Source organism: Protopterus annectens, chromosome 16.part0 (genome assembly GCF_019279795.1).
Source record: "Protopterus annectens isolate FY-2018-M chromosome 16.part0, PAN1.0, whole genome shotgun sequence".
Lineage (NCBI taxonomy): Eukaryota > Metazoa > Chordata > Ceratodontiformes > Protopteridae > Protopterus > Protopterus annectens.
This window is the reverse complement of record NC_056750.1, coordinates 799,935,025-799,958,525: the sequence shown is the minus strand read 5'-3', so window position 1 is coordinate 799,958,525 and position 23,501 is coordinate 799,935,025.

Here is a 23,501-nt window from a genome sequence, read left to right as displayed (position 1 = left end):
TTAGCGGCCCTAGGGCCCTTATAAGCCTAGCCATGTTATAGCAGAGTTACCCTTACAGTCTGAGCCATATTATACCTGAGTTATCCCAAATGACCATGGAGAGATGAGCAGATGCAGAGTAGGTCTAATGTCACCACCGACTGCGTCTGTCTTACAATGTCTGGGCAATTGATATCCTATATTCATTTTCAAAATGGTCATTTCCTTAGTTACAGACATTTGCTTCATCAACATTTCTGACAAAATAGTCTGTAGGAAAATGTTAAAGTCTCCCAATGCATCACTCTCTCAAAAAGCATGTTTGCATTTATCTCTATCTTTCTAATCAAACCTCCAACATTTGCATCTACCAAAAAAAAATATTCTATGAAGACTCCTGGGGGTATATGCAAACAGATCCATGCAAAAATCCTAAACTTTCTGGACTTTGTTCCTTACTTGGAAGCCATTACATAAAGCCTTATTCAGCACATAACGTATAGTTAAAGTATCACACTGAAATCAATAAAAATTGTGACAAATGGATACATTGAATATATGGGAGCCTGGTTTGTTTAACATGTGTAACATCTCACACAACATCCAAAAAACAAATGCTTGGTGCTGATACCCCAACCAGAGAACAACGATTGAGAAGCCACAAAAACAAAAGAACTCTGGAACGGTGCTGTTATGTATCCAAAAATTTTAATAAAACTCTGCCATAAAAAAACATACAAACTTCTGAGAGGTAAGCTTTTGGTGTTAACCCTTCATCAGACAAAGGTAAAATGGTGCAGAACACAATTTAAATAAGAACACAGCCAATGAACAATTAGTGAAATCAATTCAGTAAAAAACCCGCCTATTTTTTTTGGGTTTAATAGGAACAACATCATTGAGCCCTGGATTCCTATGTGCCATAAACTCTAGGATCTTCCTTGACTCTATCTGTTCTGTGTAGTGTTTTATATCACCTCCCCTCTTGTTAAGCCTTACATTGACTATGGCCCTAAAAGTAAAACAATGTGCAGGATGTTCATAATATGTCTGAACAAAGCATTATGTGTGTCCTTGTTTCGTATACTAGAAAGATGTAATGATTATGGCATAATGGCTATTGATACATTGTTGAGAGAAAATGGAGCCCTAGATCATTATATCAAACAGGTTACAACTATACTTAGGTTAGTTTTGGAAAATAATGTATTTTTGGGTCTAGAACAGACATATAGGCAAGCACAGGGTGTAGCCATGGGCACACCCTGTGCGAACACCTATGCTAACTGGTATTAGCCTATTGGGAGAATTTGTACATTTTTAACAATAGAGAATGGAAGCCATATATTGGCTTTTATAAACGCTTTGTGGATGATGTTTTTATTTTGTGGAAGGGTGATACCATCTCCCTTAAATTATTTATTGATTTTCTACACTCCACAACAGATTTCTTTAAGTTTACGGAAGTAACATCTTATACTGAGATAGACTTCTTAGATGTCACAATAGCACAGACTTTACAAGGTTTTTCTACCAGTATGTATAGGAAGGGGTGTTGGAAAAATACATTTTAACTTTTGATAGTATGCATCCACGATACACTTTTCCCAACATAGTACAAGGACAGCTAGCCAGGTTATCTAGGAACTGCGGATGATATTTGTTTCAACAATGAATTGAGAGTTTGAAGGGTCTTTTTAGAGAGGGGTATAATGAAACCATGGTCAAAGATGTTATAGAGAAGCATAGAGATAAAAGGGGTCATAAATATAAGCCCTGGTTATCTAGGCCTGCTAGGGACTTAGCTATACCTTCAAGAGAAATGAAACAGGATGCTAGATTTAAGGTTATGTTCACTTATAGTAGTGATATAAAAGATATCACTGGAATTATAAGGGACAACTGGGACATCCTTACCAGTGATGATAGAATCAACACCATAGTAGGGCCGACTCCAGTATTTGATATAGGAAGAATAAGAGTCTAAAAGACATTCTATGTGGGGAACATGTTAGTTTATCTTATACCCCTGCTTTATCTGTAGGCAGCAAGCCTTGTGGTAGATGCAAGGCCTGCCCTTATATTTCTCAAGATGTTACTTTTATACATCCTGTTACTAATAGGACCTATATGTTGAAAGCCACTTAAAGCTAAAGCAGGTGAATAATATGTTCAAAGTTAGAATATTGCAACATCTTTCTAGTATAAGAAACAAGGACACACATAATGCTTTGTTCAGACATATTAGTGAACATCCTACACATTGTTTTACTTTTAGGGCCATAGTCAATGTAAGGCTTAATAAGAGGGGGGGGTGATATAAAACACTACACAGAACAGACAGAGTCAAGGAAGATCCTAGAGTTTATGGCACATAGGAATCCAGGGCTCAATGATGTTGTTCCTATTAAACCCACCTTAAAAAATAGGTGGGTTTTTTACTGAATTGATTTCACTAATTGTTCATTGGCTGTGTTCTTATTTAAATTGTGTTCTGCACCATTTTACCTTTGTCTGATGAAGGGTTAACACCTCTCAGAAGTTTGTATGTTTTTTTATGGCAGAGTTTTATTAAAATTTTTGGATACATAACAGCACCGTTCCAGATCTCACACAACATGATTATAAATATTTGTGTAGGGACTTGTACCATTTCTTACATGGTACCTGACCCCAATGGGTTCCATAGAGATGGCTAGCTATTTATATAGCGATTTATCAGTGTTATACTAGCAAAATGTGTGTATCAGCGTGTGTGTCTTTCTTTCATTCCATCAAAATATCAACACGCACAAACATTGAAACACAGACTGTGGAAAGCATACTTACCAAAACAAAAAATCAAATCAATGAATCTAAACTGCAAACTCATTGTGAAATGAAATAAAATAGTTTCCTTGTGTGATTCATTAACTGAACTCTAGTACTAACTTGTGATGTGTTAAGTTGGAGTTAAGGGCAGGGATAGGTTTAGCATACATTGGTAAGGTTGTCTGGGAGCTGACTGAAGATCTTATATCAGATGGCAACCTGTTTCAAGCTCTAGCTACTCTGATGTAAAAAGACATTTCATTTAATATTTGTGATACCACAGTCAGATTGTTTCTAGTCCACAAATTAATGCTCAATAACCTAAATGTCTAATGAAGCACTAAGCATGCTGTGTTTTGAACTTTTATTTATAGGTCAATATAAGGATACTGTTGGTTATCTAGAACTCAAGCAACCAGCAAAAAAGTATCGAAGAAATACAGTACAATTTTCATGTGTTGCACTTTCTGTTTTCCCCCTGCAGAAACATATCTTACTGTTTTAGAGTTTTAAAAAGGAAGACAGGAATAAATTCCCTCTTTCCCCAACCTGAGAACAAGTCAAAGCAACAAATAGTATAGGGTACAGTATTAGTCAGGCCTATTTTTAATAGTAACTTTCAAGCAACCAGAAACTACAGTTATTCAGACTCTACCAATCCCGATGAGTGTCAGTTAACTGAGAGTTTACTGTACCCATATTTAACTTATAATGCACTGAAGGTAATTTGAGGCATTCAAGCCTCCTATTATATGGCAGAGTTTTCAGCCAAGAAAGTTGCTTTGTGCATAATGTTTGTAGTCTTTCTGATTTCTCAGTCTCCTTATTAGTGTAGGAGCAAAATCCAGAACATTACTCAATCTGGGATCTAACGATGGATTTATCCAATGGGATAAGCATATTCTTATTCCTGCAGATGACTGCTCCCCTGTGAGTGCAAAAACATTTCCTGCTATGTCTACATTAGTACTATACCTCACTGGTGGTACTTATCCATTCCAGGACTCTCAAATCTTTAAAATAAGTACAAGTATTCAATATGTTTTTATTAAAAGGACAGAGATAGTGGCTGTTTAAAACTCACTAATCTAAAATACCATATTTTGGCTACTGAAGCTGATTCTGTTTTGGCCAACCCAAATATACGGTCTGTTTACATAATTTCATAGTTCTGGCTGGTCAGTTATCAAAGTGACCAAAGCTACCACCTTGGCAAAATCATTAGCAAATGCCTCCATCCAGACATCTGGTGTAGCTACCATAAAGAAAAACAGAATCATAGCTGATCTGTTAGAAACCTCTGTGGTTATTGGGTAGAGATCTTGTACATTATTTGCTATCTAATGATACATGTATTAATCACCGAGTTCTGCGGGGATTTAATTGTGGTGAAATGAACAGAAGAAGTCTCAAAGGTCTTGGCACGGTCTATAAAAAAATAGTCACTGGTATGTTGGCATCAGGAATACCAATGGCAATTATACAAAAACGTATTAAATTAGTTAAATAAGACCGGTCCTGAATAAAACCATGTTAGTTAATATCCATATAGTCAGAAATATTTTCTAATACGGCATTTAACAGAATCTCAAAGCATTTCTCCAGGATATTAGTCAAAAGTATTGGTCAGTAACTAGCTGGATCTCAGAAATGCCAACATTAAAATAAGGGTAATATCAAATTCCTTCCAAGAATATGAGACATGGTCATGATCTAGGCAAGCTGAAAATGATAAACGTGACGAAAATGTTAAAATCACCGTAATATGGGGCAAAAATATTCATTAAGCTCATCAGGGCCAGTTGCACAAACTGCTTTGACTGGTTTTCTTTTCCATAGAGACTCAACAATCCAGACTTCCTTAATTGTTAAATGCTTACTCCCAGCACACCTGTTTCCTGAAATGGGACAGGAAATCTGATTACTGTCTTACTTGAAAAGTACTTCCAAATGTGTTAGCAATGGCCTTTATGTCAGTGATAACAGTACCATTGTTTTGAAGTGTATAATTATCAGTGGTTTCTTCATTGTTGCTTCTGACATGTTTATAGAAAAACATTCTTATTGTCTTTAGTATGTTTACTAAAGTTAATTTTACACCTCCTTTTGACGTTCTTCATCTCACCTCTGAATTTGCTATAAACCTATTTGTAACCATGCTTTGTTTCTTTCAAAATGGACATTTTTCTGTTAGATACAAAAACATGTAGTTTTCTAGGCAATATGCACACTCACACGTACACATACACACACATACACACATACACACACACACACATATATATATATATATATATATATATATATATACATATATATATATATATATATATATATATATATATATATATATACACATACATACATATACATATATATATATATATATATATATATATATATATATATATATATATATACATATATATATATATATCTTCTTCTTTCGGCTTTTCTTGTTATCTGATCTTGGAGATGCAAGCTTTTTCTTGATCTGACGATTATTTCCAATTTTGATATAAAACCAACCACAAGATTCTTCAACAAAAATGGTTTTCTATCTTTTACCCAATCCCAATCCCAATCCAGTAATTCTGTTCATATGTCATTACTGATCACACTGACAAAAAGGGGTATTTCCAAGTTGCTGCTAACCTCGATCTCAGTCTCTTAAGGACCTTAATGCTGGTGAATAATCCCCTTTTCAGTACTTAGGTGCACTGACTGCTAAAGCAGGGCTCAACAGGCTAAAATCAAGTAAATTCAGATGAGCTAATCAAGCACCACTACTTAACCACGAGCAAAAACTACAACAAAATAAACAAGATAAAGTCAGAGGCTTCCCAGTCTTCTCAAATAATCAGCTTTCTTTAATTATTTTAGATAAGTACTTCTGTCTGAAGACTTCATCAGATCTAACAGTTGACTTATCTTGTTTTTTGTGTCAAGGTTTTCTAACTTTTGTAGCTGAGAATGAGTTTTGTGGAGCTTCTAAAATGGTGCCAAAAGCATGTTTTTTTCTTTTAACTTTTACTTTTGGGTATGTTAAATAATAGGCTTTTGTTTTTCATGACATTATTTTGGAGCATTAAGCCTGTAAATATTTAAAACTAAAATTGTAGAGCTTTCTTCTGAAATCATGAGAATCACATTGCTGAGTCTTGAGATACTGAAAAGGAATTCAGAAAAAAACAGAAGAGGTATATCCTACAAGTATGAGTTCAAGGTTTATATGTTGGAGGGTCCGTACCTAAATAATCTGCCCAGCAGAGGTGAGGTATGACAGACAGGACAGATTGCAGAATAAACTATGCCAATGTAGAAGTGTGTGTGAAACTGTCTGCTTATCTGGAAACAAAACAAGTTCTTGCATATACTGTGACCACAGTCAGAAGATATTGCCTATGCTGTCTAAAACAGAGTCAGTGTTCAGAACAGTGCAAGAACTGTGTGCGATAGAAAGTAAAACTGAACTGATTGAATGTTATGCACCAATGACCTAATGGCCCCAGTAACCAATAGCCTGTTTTAGTTTCTGCCATTGGTCTGCGGCTTCTGGTCTGTGGAAGCCAGCATTGGCTGCTGTTACACTGTGACTTCTGGTCTCTGGAATCCAGCATCGGCTGCTGTTACACTGTGGCTTCTGGTCTGTGGTAGCCGGCATTGGTTGCTGTTATACTGTAGGTTCTGGTCTGTGGAATCCAGCACTGGCTGCTGTTACACTGTGGCTTCTGGTACGTGGAAGCCAGCATTGGCTGCTGTTACACTATGGCTTCTGGTCTGTGGAAGCTAGTATTGACTGATGTTATGCTGTGGCATCTGGTCTGTGGAAGTTGGCAATGTCTGTGTTATACTGTTGTTTCTTTTTGTGGAAGCTGGCACTGGCTACTGTTAGGTCTGTGTAAGCTGGCATTGGCTGTTATTCTGCTGTGGCTTCTGGTCTGTGGAAGGAGGCTACACTCAGAGATCTGATCATATTCCTTTATGTCTGACATCCCCAAATTAAGAATTCCCTTGATACTTTCAGATATTGGTGGCGCTTATCCAATTGCTATATTTTTATTATCATTCGTGTGTGTGTGTGTGTGTGTGGGGGGTGTATATATATGTATGTCCCTGACTTTATAATGCTGTAAGTTTATCCATTTTTCTGCTTGTCTAGATTCTGCTGAGCAGCCTTCTGTCTCAACTGCTATGTAATTAGTTATGATTTACAATGTTTACAATGTTTTGGTAGTACCCCATTTTTCCTGTTCTTGGTTTTTACATTTTCATTGGGAGTTAACTTGGAGAATCATCATCTGCTCTCATATAACATACATCTGTCTCTAACTGCTAATCTGTCCTGATATGTCAGCAAAAAGTCAGACATTTAAGGGAGACACAGGGGAGGGCTGAGTCTGAAAGGAGTGAATGTTCTCAATCTGGTTCATATGCCCCCCTCCATGGAAGCATTCCATATGATATGATATGATATAATATAAGTGTAGACCATATGACATAAGTATGTGAGGGAAGAGGCTGATGAAAAAATGTCACATCCACAGCACAGATAGCCCTTCCCAAGGGCACTTACACCTTATTTTATTTGCCTGATCATAGTCGTAGAGCTGGGATTTTCTTCACTGGCCTTATGCATTTTCAGTTCCCATGGTTTGCACTTCCCAGATTGTGTAGAATGGCCTCATTGAAGTGTGCAAATGAACTACATTAGAAAATACCCCATTTTCAGGCAGTGCCTGTCTTTGTGCAACTACTAGAGCTCTAAATCTAACTTGTTGCTGATAATAATGACATCACATTCAGATGCAGCTCTCCATTACTTTTCTATTATTTTCTAACAGTCTATCTGTCTCTTTCTGTTTCGATAGTCTTTTTATTCTTTCATAGAAATAACCCTAAATAATGCTTTTGCTACGCTTAGATTGCTGTGTAAGGCACTATGTTCACATACCTGTATCAAGGCACAATAAATTGTGCTTGTATGATTATTAACTTTGGAGGACCAAAATATCCCTACATCTATCTGAAGAGTTGCATTTTAGGAACTTTGACCCTAAACAATAATGTTTTAGTGTCTGTCTTACTGTAGGATTTAAGCAAGGTATTTTGTTTTACCTGCACAGCACGTTGGCTTCTGTACAGATAAATATGCTGAGCTATGAGCTGTACCCAAGCATATGATCGAACTACTTGAATGCATCCTTTTGGAAACCAGACATCTTCATTTACAAGTCAACAGTTTACACAGAATGGCAATGTAGCAGAACATTCTCCTGTTTCTCACTCCCAATGGAAAGCTGCTCCCTTATGTCGCCTTCAAATGTCAAGAAATGTTTTCATTACACTAAAACCATCTGGTGTGCCTTCCTGAACATGACCAGCATTTAAAGAGAAACAGAGTGACTGTGACAGTGCAGGATGCTAGCATGATTATATTCCAGACTATGTTTTTGTGTACTGACAGCTGGCAGTAAAGCTTAACTGCATCCTCGGATGTTTCTGGCAGGCCTCACATCTTGTGTATGAAACCTGGCAGGCAGAAGAAATTTTTTTTACAGTAACCATAGGTCTAAAATTTAGAAAAATCATGTCTATATTTCCTTGTCTTTACCTATAAATAACTCCTTACGGGTTGTAGTTCCGTGCATAATACATTATTGTTATTATAAGTTTACAAATATATATAAAAAATTTTAAACACATATATTGAGGAAGGTTTTTAATTATTTTGTCACATCTGTTTTACCAGGGTGTTTCTCGTTTGGTCCTGCATGTATTTCTTATCAAATCATATATATTGATATATAGTATAAATACCACCTCTGTGGTCTCCCTTGAAAGATTCAAGCACCAAAATGAAACAAGAAACACAAGGAATAACCAACTGCATAAACCCGAACAAAGGCACAGCCAGGAACAAGGTCAACAACTCCTTTATTCACAAGGATTAAGCACTTTTGTGTGCCTATAACATACACTTCATCAGAATTCAAAAACCATTTCATGCAATGAGTTTAAATAACCCTCCTACAAGGTCACATGACTCAAAGCACACCTCCAAAATTATTTAAATACACATTAACACTAAATCTTGCACTTATTCCCCTATTACATCCCCACAATTAAAATATAAAAATGTTTAAAGTGCAAAGAAACACAATCATAGGTTCATAGGTTGGTACTAGGCTATCAGCCCTAGGGCCTATACAAGTCTAGCCATAACAATTCCCTGGCTATTTCTTCCCACACTATTTATTTCCCTGGACCCCTGTCTAGCAGGTTCATAGGTGATACGCAGATATGTAGATGGTCCATTGCAGTGGTATCCAAGAATGTCTTGTATGGCAGGCACAGATCGCCCCTCAACAGTCTGTAGGAGACCAAGTAAAGGGATATTGCTTAGATGAGCTCTATATAGATATCTAGATCATGTTGTTTATGCCCGATATATAAATCTATATATAATCTATATATATATATATATATATATATATATATATATATATATATATATATATATATATACATGTATGTGTGTGTATGTATATATGGGTTACCTTCATTTGTTCAACAGCCCATTTGACTGAAACCCATTTGATCAAAATTTCATTTGACTGACAACCAGTAATTCAGTACACTTCAAGGCAAATAACAGGGAGTGGTCTCCTTCCCCAATGTCGTGCAGCCCTGGAATTGGTATATATAGTTAGGGGGGGTGTAGGGGCACAGCTCCCCACATTGGGGGGGTGGGGGGTGCAGCCCCCCACCTTGTTTTCTTTAAAAGAAGAAAATACAAAAAGTACAGATTTTGAATGAAAATAGTTGGGGGGCTTCACCCCCCCCACCCCCTCTAACTATATATATATATATATATATATATATATATATATATATACCAACTCCAGGGTCTCATGACCTTGGGAAGGGGGACAAATCCCTGTTATTTGCCTTGAATACTGGTTTTCGATCAAATGAAATTTCGATCAAATGAGTTTAGATCAAATATATATATATATCAAATATATATATACATATATATATATATATATATATATATATATATATATATATATATATGACTTTTAGTTGAATAGTACAAATGTTGATGGCTAGTGTTGACAGCTAAATTTTGACACTGTAGTTCATGCTCCGAGGCTAATCCTCAGAACATGCTTAAAGGGAAGAGAGTGTTTATTTATTTATTTCTTTAGTTTTTGCATGGGCAAAGCCACTCCACTCCCCTTGCTAATTATGTAGATTAACTTTGAGATCAATCAGTCCATAGGGAAAGGGCATAGCTGCGTATTCTGAAGACTGTCAATCTTGCACATCTATTGACCATCTGCGCTGTTGACCAATACGTCGATTTACAGCAAAATTAACATATGCCAGAGAACTCATATATATATATATATATATATATATATATATATATATATATATATATATATATATATATATATATATATATATATATATATATATATATGCATATGTATACATAATGTCAACATTGTTACCCTTCAAGTGAACAGAAATGACGCACTGGAGAAAAAAGAATTACAATGGCAAATCAAACTGTAAGCATGTAAAGGACCAGGGCTCAACTCCAGCCATAGAATTCTTAGCCTCAGGAAAGTGAAACATGAATTTCTACTGACATTTGCCTGAGGAACATCTTTTGGTGGGGAGTCAATTGACACTTTCAAGAGGCTTATCAGCTGAAGTTTACAGTCAACCTCTGGTAGACAGGCATAGGGTATATAGGAAAGGAAACCTACATTTAACCTTTGGACATGGCAGCTCCCAGATTTATTCTGGCATAGTCTGAATAATATGGGTGTATATGAAAATAATAAACTCCTCATTTACAAATGACTTTTGGAGAAATAGATAAATAATAAGTTAATGTTTGTGTTAAATATATTCAGGTTTAAGGCTAGCCCCCGCTGTCTGGCACTTACTACTGATTTCTTTTTGATCATTAACATTTTCTGCTCACACACACACCCTCCTGTAAAAGTAGAGTCACAGGTCCAATAGAAAGGCTAAAATGATCTACAATATGGGTGATTTGTTTTTATATTTTTTGGATTCTTTATTATACTTTTCCTTATTTTATTCTGATAATTTTTGACATTATAATTAGGGACAGAGCTGATAAAGCTGGCATGAAACCACAGCAAATCAGTATACAGGCTTTAACTAAGTGTGCAAATCTCTCTACTTCTCCAAAGGTTCCTTGTCTGGATCATATTACATGGAAGAAAATTCTTTAAAGGAGGGTAGGTGGAGACAGGCTATAATAGTCCCGTCTATGGCAGCCCTCCAGCGTCCATTCCACAGGCATGGGGAAGTCTCAGCCTTGGTCCAGGCCCCTCTGCTCTCCAAAGAGAAGCATTTCCCAGCCCATATCCACATGTTCCCAAACAGCTTGGCTTGTATCAATATAACTGCATTTGCCTGGTAATAGTCATGTATACCACTGAGTGCATCTCTCCCACAATAAAGGAACTGAGATTTTACAATTTGGACTGAAGCTTCCATAGTTTTTCTTTCTTTCTTTCTAATTTGAGCACATTCTTTTTTCTGGCATAAACACACTAAGGCAATTTTCTGCTGACCACCAGTGCAACGTGAACACTACGGCCAGGGCTAAGAGGTATTTCCATTGTACAGCAGTGCTCCAGAATGTTTTTTTTTTTACTTGTATTTTCTTATTATGGAGACTACATCTACAAAAAAAGAAAGAATATAAAGAAAGGGACCAGAAGAAAATAAAATAAAATTGGAAACCCCACAAATATAGTTGCAAGTATAGAAAACTTCTAGTACAATGACATGCAGATCGGGATTTGGTCCAGAAATGGTTAAGGAAACATTAAGTTAAACCAAAACGTGAAAGGCGAACAATGTTGTCCCAAGATAGTGAGCTACATACCTGATGGTTTGCAAAGTATATGGAAAACTGGGTAAAACAGACAAAAGAAGACTCTAGAAAACAAAACTAGAAAGAGTTAACACATCTCATTGCTGGGTGAGATACCCTTATAGCTGATGGTCTGTATTCTGAAAGGTACAATGACGTGGCAAGATTGTTGCACTGATTCTGCAAACACTTCAATACAAAAGTAGTTGCTAAACATCAGAAACATGAACCACAAAATATTATTAATAATGATGAAGTCTGGATCACATGGGATCACTCATTACCAACAAATGAGAAAAAAAAGATGAAAAAAAAACTAAAAGAGTAGTCCAAGTAAAATGACAAAATTAGCATTAACCTTATAAATTCTTACTTACTAAGAGACACAAATTCCTAAAATACCAGGATTTGCAATTAGAAACAAGAGCAGTATAGAAGAAAAATACTCAAACAGTTCCAATAGCAGTAACAGGACTAATAAAAAATAATTTACAATTTTAGTTAAATATGGTGGTGTAAATCTTGGCTCTAGATAATTGTCACTGTTGAAGTGACACCATGACCCCATGTACAAAATTGGGAAAAGGGGTTGTGGATGGATGGATGGATGCTACCATTACATGTAACCTGTATGAATTGTGGAATGAGACAATTCTGGGTACATTTTGTGTGCTGAGGAGAATACTCCTGGCTCAGATCAAAGACTGTAGCAATACTAACTTCACAAACTCTAATCATAAGCTGACTTAGGAACAGGGTCCATTCCATTCCTAATATTAGAAACCTAAAACATTTTAAGTAATTAAAAAAAGAGTGCGACCACGTTCACTTACAGCTAAAAGGGCTATTCTTATCTTTTGGTTTACCATTCCTTAAAATGTAAGTAACATAAGCCTCAGGTAACATTCTCCTTTTAAAAACAGAAAATGCTGGAGTCATTCTTGAATATTCTTGTTCTGTGTCAGAAATTCACAGAAAGAAAATTGGAGAAAAGTTGAGACAAACATGTCATAGCCAAAAGGCAATTCAACAACCACTGAAGAAAAAATGATGAACAGAAAAAGACAGAAAGACCAAAATGTGGACAGATAACCTACAGTTATTCACTTAAATGAGCTAGCTGTAGGAGCCATCTCCTTGCCTAGCAGCTTGTACACAGGGGATATTTCTGGATTTTCAGACAACTGGTCACAGTGGTAATAAAAACAGGAAGATTAAAAGCACATTTGAGCCACCAAAGTGACATTTCCTGAGTTGCTCTGTTGACATTGTGTTGCTTCTGACTGGGGAAGGTGCGAGTACCAGAACATGAGAAGGAGGTATCTGATAAACCCACTATTTTTACTTTTCTGCCCTTTCTTTTGTTTTGGGTCACCAAGGATACTGTAGTACATACTTACTTCCATTTTGTAACTCAAGTGCACTTTACGTTAGAATAGGTGTTTTGCAGTAGGGAGAATTTAGTGACATTTCTTGGGGCAGCTGCTATTTATTCCCTGTGGCTACATTTGATCATTTTAATTTATTGAGTTGCTTGGTTGGCTATGTACTGCATGCAGTTGGGGAAGGGGTAAGTACCCAGATCATGAGGCTTAAGCCACTATCTTGATTTTTGTATCCTTTTATTTTAAAGTAACACCAGCTGCCTTCCTTTTTTAACTTGAACACATTAAGAAAATAAGAGGAGGTTATGGGCTGTAAATAAGCAGCTCCCTGCACTCCAGGATTTGATTATTTCAGTCTCTCTTTCTTGCACTGAGACTTTGAGCAAGTTATTTGATCAGATAGTACTCCAAGGGTGAGTCTGAAGAAACCCACTTAACAAATACAAACAAACGCATTTGTTTTCCATTACTTTTAGCCAGACTTGTTCCAGTGAGTAAGACTTGACTGACAGTTTTCACTGATTAATAATTATTCTTACTGCCACATTACTCTACATTCTGCATTATACTTCAGTATAAAACAATAATGAGTATATACACTAATAAAAGCCTACTGAGTGTAAAAGGAAGGGGAAAAATAAAGTTGCTTTGTGGCACTGGTGTTCCTGCTCAGGGTGTGAAATATAAATAAAGAGACACGTGCAAGTCAAATAGTTTAAAATGTATAATTTGCACTAATAATGTAACAATCCTCAAAATGAATCTATAACTGAAAATGAAAAAAATAAAACGGTAATGCATTAGAACATGATGAATCACAAAGCTTTCTAAATTTATTCCAGTCCACCAGGACGGTGATAAAACATCTGATTTCATTTCCTGCAGATTTTATTGGGTATGTAGCCAATCCATACAATGGCTAGAAAGGAAAGGCTACTTGTTTTTTGTGGTGGACAGCAATATTTCTACAGCTTAGCCTGAACTTATAGAGACTGGACTATAGAAACATGCTAACACAGATTGTAGTAATACAACTTTTGTGTGTGTTTTCATCTGATGTCATTATCCTGATATCCTGTAGGAAGCCAGGGAGCCATAGTAGACAAATTCCAATTGGTAGGTATGGTAGTTTTACAACGCTTGCTATTCATTTCCATCAGGATGCTAGCAAATGACTGTCTCTTGAAAGAAAGCTACTTATGGAATCAGGGAGAAGACAACTAGGGACTGACCAGTAGAGCAAAAGCAATATAAAATGGACTTACTGAATGTAATTAGGGTTTGGCTGTAAAGCAGTACATGCATACATTACTGATAAAGACACGCTGTGTCAATAAGTGGTTACTTAAAACTAATAATTTCTTCTTTACAAGTAGATTAAGCATTTGGTTTAGTTTTATTTTTGGAAGAGAGTTGTATAGTTTTCATGCTATATAACGCCTTTTTTTCTTTCGGAAATGGAAGTTGTTTACAGCAGTTTCCCTTTAAATAATTAATATGAAAGCAATCAAGATGATTTTACTCGCAATGTAACAGCTCACTCCACAGCCAGACTGGCAGTATGAGGCATGCATTTTGTTCCAGATGACAGCATTCCTTGCAGAATATTCTCCCAGACTCTTCCCTAGTGAGTCTGTTCAGCCTCACTGCATCACAGCGCGTTTAATGTAGCATTACTAAAACACTGGATACAGTGAGCCTGTTACATGGATGGATGGATGGATGGCATGTTGCAGTTATATATTTTTTGCAAGCCGAACTCTCTGTCTCCTTACAAATACAGTTTTGCAAAAGCAAACAAGGATGCAATTATTCATCTTGTGAATAAAATTACACTTATCTCTGTGACATGTGCATATGTAAATCAGATCATTTGTGCCTGACAGTGAGATAGGCAGCAGGGTGATAAAGGTGATGATGACAACAACAATAATGATGATGATGATCATCTTCATCTTCGTCATGACACTTTCTGCACTATTTCTTTTTTCATTATTAAGTTTGAGGATTCCCTACTTCCTTTATGAAATATTTTTCCTAATCTAAGGAAGCATGTTAAAATATGAAAGCATGACTAGTACACCACTCTGCTTCATTGTCCTCGTTACTGAATAAGCTGTAGAAGAAAAGCTGCTGAAGCAATACAACTGTTACTGCATTATAGATTCATAGACTTTTACTAGGCTAATGACCCCGTGGGGGACTCAAATTTTCCTGAAAGAATAATGATGGCATGTATCCAAATAAGACATTTACGGCAGGAATTTTTACTCTACCTATGTCCATAAGGGACATGGCTGTCAGGCCTGGTGTTAATTTCCTGTTCCCCATCCACTGGTCTAAGTTGTGCTTAAACTGAGTGATAGAAGAACTCAACTTCACATGGATGGAAAGCCTGTTCCATAGGAGTAGGACACATATCTGTCTGTCCAGCATATTCTGTGTAAGTCACAGGCAAAATTCAGATCCCTAGACCTTGCATTTCTGGTGCACTTTGCATTACAAATATGTAGGAGATTCATAAGTGTGGGGTTTGCAGAGGCCTTGTAAACCTGTCATAGATCACCCCTAACCCGCTCTGCTTAAGGCAAGTTTGTTATGCCTTGTATTCTTTTTGTAAGGAATCTCTGATGTTCCTCTAGTTGCTGCATATGCCTGGTCAGATACATACCAAAGGGAGAATTGTATTCTATGAATGATACGATAAGGACAGAGTACAGTGGGATAATGACCTGTTTGGACCTAGATGCCATGCCCTTATTTATAAGCTGTGCAACATAAAAGGATTTCCTCACTACTGTGAAATGGTAGTCGAAGTTAAGGCTACTGTTTATGTTCATACCCAGATCCCTGACCACTGGGTCAACTCTTAGGGGTGTATTATCAACATGGTAATTAACCAGGATGGTTGACTTCCCAAAGAGTAAAATTATGCATTTCTTAGCATTGAGTTTAAGACAATGGCTTTGGCATCATTTGTTACTCAAAGATAGACCTTCTTGAAGAATGTTGATGTCTGCAGGGGAGTCGATGATAACCCCTGGCATACAATCATCTTCAAACTTAGTCAGCCATAAACCTTCAGCATTAGCTTCCATTTCAGAGACATCAATGCCAAAAAGAAGCGGGCTCAGTACTGCACCCTGGGTACTGCACTAGTGACTGGTCTCTTAATGGAGGTGGCTTCACCTATTTTGACCTCCCGGGTCCTATCAGTGAGCCAGTTGGCTATCCAGCAGGTGATAAAAGGGTTTATAACTAAATTAGTGAGCTTGTCTATAATGCCTGAGTGAAGTATTGTATCAAAAGCCTTGGCCAGGTTGAGGTAAGCTGTGTGCACAGTCTTACCTTCATCCAGTGCTTGGGTGATCCTCTCAAAAAAGTCAACTAGATTTAATAGGCATGACCTTCCTTAAACAAAGCTGAACTGTGACAGATCTAGTGTTTTCAGGTTACCTATGTCCTTATTTATTGTGTCTACAAATATTCTTTCAATGGCCTTAAATATGAGATTGGTTAGTGTTATGGGCATGTAGTTACCCAGATAGGTGGTTGGACAGCCTTTGTGGAGCAGAATGATTCTAGCTATCTTCCATTCCTTGGGCACAAAACCTGACTGAAGGCTCCAGTTAAAAAGTGATTCAAGTGGACCAGAGAGGTCATGTTTCATGCTATTTATTAAACATCCCAGGATGTTACATGGGTCCATCGATGCAGTGCTTTTGGTCTTGGAAAGTGCATTGCTGACTTGTTCCATAGTAATGGTTGGAGGGATTGGGTTATGCGGTATTATTTGGACTATCAGGGAGAGTGGGGAGAGAAATTTGGGCTGAACCTGTCAGTCAAAAGGTTGGCAATGGCTTCTGGTTTCTGTCTTTTTTAATTTCTCCAAATCTTTTGGGTTTGTAATACCATGACTAGAATGGACCCCATTCCTAAGTCAAAGTATGATTAAAGTTCATGAAATTAGCATTGTTTCAATTTTTGATGTCTGCCAGAAATGCTCTTTGCAGCACCCGCAATGTGCCCAGTAATGACTCCTTCTGCAATTCATACAGAGTTACTTGTAGGGGTAACATATCTAAATATGAATGTAGATTCTTTTTCATAAGACTGGTTGCTCCTACTACTATTGGAACTGTCTGGGTATCTTTCTTCCACATTCCTGCTGTTTCTGCCTGAAAATCCTGATATTTTATGACTTTATCTCTCTGTACACAAGACACTGTAGTCACTGCGTGTAGCGATTTCAGAAATCAGTGCTTCTTTGCCTTCTTTTCGTGGACCACTATATCTGGTTTTATTGCATCTGTCTTTTGAACTGTTGGTAATGGGTGATCCCATGTGATGTAGACTTTGTCATTTTCTACGATGCTTTGTGGCTCACGTTTCCAGTGTTTTATAGCTACTTCAGCATTATAATGTTTGCACAATCCCCTGTGCAACAGTCTCGCCACATTATTATGCCTTTTAGTATATAATCCTTCTGCCATTAGTATGTCACAACCAGCAACAAGTTCTCTTCAATATGGATGATACTAACACGAACACCAAAATTGTACCAGTCACAAAGAGTTTAATGCTCCAAAATGCGAACAACTAAGCGCTTTCGCCAAGGTAAAAAAACAAAGGCGTCCTCAGAGTTGTTCATACAATTACATTCTCCACTTTAAATAATCAGTATTGGAAGTCCGTGTGGCAATTACGGACCAATGCTACAACCCCCCCAGGTTTGAATGATTTTATTTCAATAAAATCATTCCTGAAAATTAAACACAATAAAGTGTTTTAATAAGTAATATCACTATTACTATTTAGTGTATCTAAGTGGTTAAATAATGACTAGGAGAATGTATTAATGTATTTTTATAGTTATCACTAATTCTAGTATTATTGTACTTCCTTCAAAGATTTAATGAATGAGGTTTTATGTGTAATGAAAACCTATTGGTTTTTAAAAAAATCGTTTTGTAATTTTAGTGTGTTTTTAAAGTGATAATTACTTAACTGTCATTGGCTGTTGATTATTTGAATGAGTATTTAAAGTGGAGAATGTAATTGTACGAACAACTCTGAGGATGCCTTTGGTTTTTTACCTTGGCGAAAGAGCTTAGTTGTTCACATTTTGGAGCATTAAACTCTTTGTGACTGGTACGGTTTCGGTGTTCGTGTTTTTTAAAACTTGGTTTTGAGGGTCAATGACCTGATTTGGTTTTGCATTTACAATAAGTGCTGCACATTTTTATATATTTCCTTTGAGGTTACGGACATTTTTTCTTCAAATTTAGCTGTTGGAGTATTAATTAACCCTCTTAGCTGCTGGTTTAGATTGGGCAGGTGGCTTTTGTTCCTCCTATGCTTGGGCAAGAATTTTTTTCTTTTGTTGTAAAACTGATTGATATCAGGATTCCACCAGGGTGGCTTGTCTTGCATGTCTTTTGAGTTTGTCTTATTCATAATACAAATGGGCAAACTCCCTCTATACAGCTATCAATATGGCTGTACAGAAATTTTGCAAATAGCTCAGTGCATGCTATGTTGTTTACTGGATTTGGGGGTGCTTGAAATTTAGCCAAGGTATTGCTTAATATAGAGAGGTTAGCTTTGGAATACTTCCTAAAGGTTTTTGGTTTCACTGGATCCCCAAATTTAATTTTTATTTCAAGTAGTACTGCCTTATGGTCAGATCAGATATTACATTGGTTGAGAAACATGGCCAAGGATGTTTGTACCCCTGGTAGGAGAATGGACCAACTGTTCCAGGATGTTGGTGTGACAATGTGAGGTACTGCCAGCTATACCAGGAGAAGTAGGGCAGTGGGTGTGTAATATATGCCAGCACAGCTAGCTGGATTTTTTTAAAAAAGTATATGTCATTTGTGTATCAAACTGATTTCTACAGATGCTTGTGTTGAGAAGTGTATTTGTAAAGCTGCTTGTGTTAAAAATGTACCAACAGTGTGCCCTGCTGGTCAGAAAAAGAAATATACATGAATTATTGTAACTGTTTAAATGTGTATGTTTTGACAGAGGATACTAGAAGAGAAGAGGTTAATTTCAAACTTTTAAAATGCTAAGAAATTAAATTACTGAGCCTAGGCCATAAAGATGTTGTCTCACAGTTTTGAATGAAGCCAGAGGCACAATGTCTGTAAGAAGTATGGTTTATTAGCTCCTGTAAGGGTAGAAGTGTTTTGTTGTTTTATGACTTCCAGGAGCTGCAGCAGGTGTGTGTGTGTGTGTGTGTGTGTGTGTGTGTGTGTGTGTGTGTGTGTGTGTGTGTGTGTGTGTGTGTGTGTGACTGTGTGTCTGTATGTGTGTGTCTGTGTGTCTGTGTCTGTGTGTCTGTGTGTGTGTCTGTGTATTATTGTCACATAGGTGCCAAATCCTGACAGTTTCTAGCCAAGTGGGGTTGCATGGGAACCAGAAGTCAGATGATTAGATGTATGTGATATCATTCTGTAATCCTTCACTAAAAATAATGTTTAATACTAGGTGAGGCTGAATTCCCAGGGCAGTCTGTTTCTTGGAATCTGACATAGAAGGATCCTTCACTTCTATACTACAAGATTGAATACTTAGGTGATCGAACACCTTAAACATTGAACTTGTAATATCGAACGGCATAGGAAAACACATCGGTTGGCCACAGAAAAAAAATAACTTTACACCCAAATTAAGTGGGGGACTCCACACCCCCACAACTAAATATACCCACTCCGAGATCGCTCTACATTAGACAAAATAGCAAAATCCAGCAAACGCCCAAGGGAAATCTTTCCCTGCGTTAAATCGGCCATTCGCTGTTTTTTGCTTTCGATATTACAAGTTCAGTGTTTAGGTGTTTGATCACCTGAGCATTCTATTTTGTAATATAGACCCGATCCATCATCTACTTCATCTTGCCTTGCTCAAGTAAGTAACCAGGGAATAGTAATTCTTTAGATCAGTCAGCAAAATATAGTGAGATTAGTTAAGTATTCTTTTTCTGTAACTGTGAACCTGTTCATCTGTGGTATTTTTAATATTTCCTGTGAGTCAAACAGATAAACTGAAGATCCAACCACGATGTAAAATCCAATACAGAAAGTAAGAGATCCACACAGATGGAAGCGGCAGCAGCTGTGACGTCAGCTCAACGTCCGGAGTCAAGGGACATGGCTCGTTTGTGGAGTGATATTCTATGCCAGGATTTAAACCCTTTATTGTCTCTGGATTTTGCTGAGAATGATTTGGCTACACCGACTCACAATGCTGGTGAGAATCTTGTTGAATTTACTTCTTTACTTAAAACACTTGAGAATGATTTATACCAATTACAAAGATATATATGGCAAAGGCTACACCTAGAAGCCTGCCAGTGGTCCCCAGAGGCATGTGGGTTTTTGCATGATCCTATGCTCTTGAAACAGTGGCAGGACTTAAACATAGAGCTAGGTTTTAGCTATGTCGCTTTTGTTACAGTACTTTCTTCTGTTGGAAAATGACAAAGTTGACAGCCTTTATAAAGATCTAACTGGCGTTTTCTCTCTGATTTTGTCAAACCAAGCTACATGGAGTATGTGTACAAGTGAATGCTTTTGGAAATAGACTTCGATTAACTAAGCAACGCAAACTTGCAAGGGATTATAATGATTTCCTTAAAGGTCAAGTTTTTGTTTGCCCTAGGTATCAAGACTCTCGAGATTCAGGTAATGCCCAAGGTAACGCATCCTCTATTGTTACAACTACACCTGCAACTAATAGTGATACTTTGGGTATTCTCATACCGTCTATGGTACCCACCACAAACTTGTCTTCTCTTACTGATGGAGCTGAATCAGCTTCACTTTTGCCTTTGATCAATAATAATAACGTTGGGTCACTATCTTTCAATGCACCTCCACCCAACCAACAAGCACTGTTTGGCAATAATGCTGCCCCTGCTGGGGCAATACCTAAAACTGTTTCTTCAGGTAAAGTCCCTTTTTTACCCTACCAAAGGAAACCAACAACGTATACCAGAGGGAGGTCCAACAGCAGGGGCCCAAGAAAAAGAAAGTTTTCAGGAGAGAAGTTTGGACAGAACAGAAGGACAAGACACTGACTAGTTTGGTGTTTAATCTTTCTAACTTTGAGTTGGATGACTCTTGTGTTACTATGTTAAACAGGGGTTTAAACTTTATTCCTGCTAAACCTGTGATCCTCAGTGAGACTCTCATATACCTTAGACTTTTTTGTCGATCAGTTTCTCTAAGATTATGCTTTTTAGATCAACCACTATTGCATGAACACAATGTGAATCAGCTTCCTTTCAAGAACCCCAGTACATTTGTTCCAGTCATGCCCCCCCCCATGTGGAATGTTTTCTTAAGTTATATGAGAGTGATTTTTACACGTTGTTTTCATGTTGTAACAGAAAAGGCAGGTATCATAATTTAACACAATCTGAGTCAAGATGTTTGCAAGAACTTAAACATAATGAAGACATCACTATAAAACCCGCTGACAAGGGGGGCGGGGTAGTGCTTATGAATACATCTGACTATGTAACCAACATATTAAATATGCTTCTTGATGATGTTACCTATAGGGAGATTAATCAGAATAATATCCTTGAAGTGGTACATAATGTTCATGAAACACTTTATGATATGATAATGTGTCAGCAAATTAGTCCTGAGGTTTATGATTATCTTTTAGTGAAACATCCAGTCACACCTATCATCAAGGGACTAGCCAAGATACATAAAGGGGTTATTCCTACACCAATGAGACCAATAGTTTCTGGTGAAGGGTGACTTCCATGTCTCCAAATTTATTGAACATCTACTTAGGCCTGTTGTCAATCAATTTTATTTTAAGGACACTTATCATCTTTTGAAAGTATAGATACCCTAACATTAGATGTGGCTTTTACTTATAACATTAGATGTGAAGAATCTCTTCACAGTTATACCAAATGAGATAGGTATACAGTATGTTAGACAGTTGTTGGTTAGTGAAACCTCATTTACTAATGATAGGAATTGTCAGTTACTTGAACTTGTTTTATACAATAATGCATTCATGTTTGGAGACAAATGTTATCTGCAACAGTGGGGGTAGCCATGGCAATACCTATTTGTTGTACCAATGGGAGAATGTTTTCCACATGAAATGTTTAAATATATTAAACTTTATAAGTTTGTTGACGACATACTTGTATGGGAGGGTACTGTACAAAATTTTGATCAGCTCTTATGCTATCTAGAGACAACTACTACTTTTCTCCGATTCACAAAAGAGGTATCTAATACAAAGGCACATTTTTAGACGTCACACTGAATCTTACTGATAGTGGATCTATTGTGTCGCCCTTGTATAGAAACCGTGTGGAAAAACACTTTTTGACCTATGACAGTATGCATCCTAGACATGTGTTCTATGGCATTGTCAAGAGTCAATTAGAATACAAAGACTATGTAGGGATGCACATCAGATTGAAGCAGATTTTATGGAATCTCTGTTTGTAGATAGGGGTTACCCTATAGATATGGTCAGAAGCATTAGAAACAGTGTTTTGAGGGATATTAGTTGCCTAGGCACGCCATCTCAAGCGACGAATGTTGTTATGTTGAGTCACAGGAACTATAGAGATGGATATATAACACCTGGTATGACAATATTTTAAGATTATCCATTAAATTCACTAGTGATATTAATAATATACAACAAGTGGTTGCACGTAACTGGAATGTTCTAGTTTTGGACTCCCCAACCAGAAGGATTGTTAGTGACAGACCAAGATTTCTATATACCAATAGTGACAACTTGAAATTGATCTTGTGTAATGATCATGTTTATATGTGCAAGTCCACTACCCTGATGACTCGGACTTTAGGCTTATGCATGTAACAATTGTAGTAGATGTGCTTATATTAGTAGAGTTCAAGATTTTCATCATCCTATTACAAAGTTTACGTTTGTTCCTAGCATTTATGCCACATGTAATACGAGGAACCTAGTCTATCTTGCTAATTGTCAGTCCTGTTCAGCCTTTTATGTGGGTCTGACGAAGAGAAGGTTACAGGACAGAATATACAATCACCATATACATAAAGGTAATGAAACCAATGCATTAGCACGACATGTTTTGGAGTATCCTTCCCATGTGTTTCATTTTAGGGTCCTACAAGTAGTGAAAGTAAACCCTAGGGGTGGTAACACAAGTAAAGATTTATCCTCCGTTGAGCTAAAGTGGATCATAATGCTTGGTGCCCACCTAGCCCCAGGTTTGAATAATCAGATATCTATTAAACCTGTCCTTGAATCTAGACGCTTTTAATAAAGTTTATATATGTATTTTTATATATATTTTTTATATTTTTGACAATGCCCACTAGATTGGTTATTTACCCTAGGATAGTGTGTTT